The sequence below is a fragment of the Sinocyclocheilus anshuiensis genome, unplaced genomic scaffold, assembly GCF_001515605.1.
Source record: "Sinocyclocheilus anshuiensis isolate Anshui unplaced genomic scaffold, SAMN03320099.WGS_v1.1 C32975546, whole genome shotgun sequence".
Classification (NCBI taxonomy): Eukaryota; Metazoa; Chordata; class Actinopteri; order Cypriniformes; family Cyprinidae; genus Sinocyclocheilus; species Sinocyclocheilus anshuiensis.
The window spans coordinates 1-1,928 of record NW_015621199.1 but is presented as its reverse complement, the minus strand read 5'-3'; the positions used below and the strand labels follow the sequence as shown (position 1 = coordinate 1,928).

Genomic DNA, 1,928 nt, shown 5'->3' with positions numbered 1-1,928 from the left:
TATATATATATACAGTATATATAATAATGACTGTTAAGCACTATAAAGTGACTAAAATGTTTTATGTTGCACATATCAAATAGTTATGCAATATCCACAATGTTTATTTATTTAATCATTTATTGTAAATGCAGCAATATGAAGACATTTTAATGGAAACAATGTTTTAAAAAGAAAAACCTAGTTTATAATCGATACAAAAGAGCAGATGAATTTCATTGCACATATCCCAACCAGTCATATCATAACCTAAATTAACTACATGACACACAATTTATACTTTAAACATTTTATTTAATTTCCATCGGAATAACAATATTGCTGAACAACATTTTTTCTTTGTAAGAAAAATACTGTATAGTACAGAACACAATAGTGTAGAACACAAGAGTTTGACTTATGATGCTGTAGGCCTTTTCATTTTATATAGAAAACTCCACTTTTGGCTTTAAACATTTACATAAACACTTTTGGATTAAACATTCTCATCGAAACCTTCTTCTTTTTTGCATTGGTTTTCAGTTTCATACTCTCTCACATAGCCTAATTTCCCCAGTGTTCGTCTGATTGTAACTTCAGAAACTTTGACTTTAGCTAGGGCAAGACAAGCTTGCAGTTCTTTGGGCGTTATTTCGGGTTTCTTCGTGACTTCCTTGATGATTTTACGTTCGGCCTTTGCTGAGATTTTCGGCGGTCGACCACTCCTGGGAAGATTCATCACTGTTCCAAGTGTTTTCCATTTGCAGATTATAGATCCGATTGTGGATTTGTGAAGTCCCATAATCTTTGAAATGGATTTGTAACCCTTACCAGACTTATGGTAAGAAATGATCTTTTCTTTGATATCTTCTGAAATTTCACCTGACCGTACCATTGTGCATTTACAGACCCTTTGTGCTGGCAACTTTATGTCTGTTTAATGGCTAAGGATCAAAATAAGATTCAATATAAGTAGTGCTTGCTGTCCTCAGATGGAGCTGAAGGCTGATCTAGGGTGCCCAACCACTTCAGCAAGGTATCTATGAAAAAGCAAATAAAATATTTAACTCTGGTGTCTGCATAATCGCTCTGGGCTGCGTTTGCCAAAAGCAAAAGCCACCGATGGAGCTACGATCAACTTAGGCTTATGGTGCTTTTGGGAAATGCAGCCCTAGTCTTGGTGAGGCAAGGCAAGTTTATTTACAGTATAGTACATTTCATACACCATCATAATTCAAAGATCTCAAGTCGAACATACTCAAACTGTTGAAGCATTTGGCAAAACATTACATTACCACAACTGAAATAAAATATTTTCACTGCATGTAAACTTCCATTATTTTCACATAAAACAATTGATTAATTGTTGATTAACTAAATCGTGTATATAATTAAACTGAATCGTTTAAATGAATCGAAATTCGACAAAATCACCTCCTTGTCAACCCAAAGATTTACAATTTAACGTGTGATAATTTCAAGATAATTAGTTTGACCACAATATTTGTAAACCACACCAATAGCAATTGCATTAGCAATGCAAGCTAACAGCTGGTTAGCTTCAGTTACCCTGCTGAAGAGCCGCTGAACAGAAATATTAAGACATATAATGCCAAATAAACGAGTGGCATTTTAAGATAACTTAAATAACACATCTATTATTCACCTGCACCCACAGATTTAAGCTTCTAACGTTACTGGCTAACTACTGAAGAAAACCCCAAACATTTGCCTTCTCGGTAAATGGACAAATATCCTCAGATCATTATATGTCATGCCAAAACGAAGTATCTATTAGATAAATAATTATATTTAATCTTACCTGTGATCTTCTCTAACGTCCAGCTTTAATGGGCTGAAGTTTCTATGCAGTTGCTGACTGGAAATCCTTAGAGCCAGGGCTTCCAGGTTTTCACAACAAAACCTGCCCAATTGCTACTCAAAACTAG

The 1,928-nt window shown here is 34.6% G+C and overlaps 1 long non-coding RNA gene across 1 annotated transcript; it reads right to left on the bottom strand.

Moving 5' to 3' along the window:
• Positions 1 to 305: 305 nt before the first annotated feature.
• LOC107683140 (uncharacterized) lies at positions 306 to 1,922 on the bottom strand. The gene is made up of 3 exons (XR_001633671.1): positions 1,802 to 1,922; positions 496 to 1,019; positions 306 to 434 (listed from the first exon to the last, which is right to left on the bottom strand). It is a non-coding gene; the product is annotated as an uncharacterized LOC107683140 (long non-coding RNA).
• Between the last annotated feature and the right edge of the window lie 6 nt (positions 1,923 to 1,928).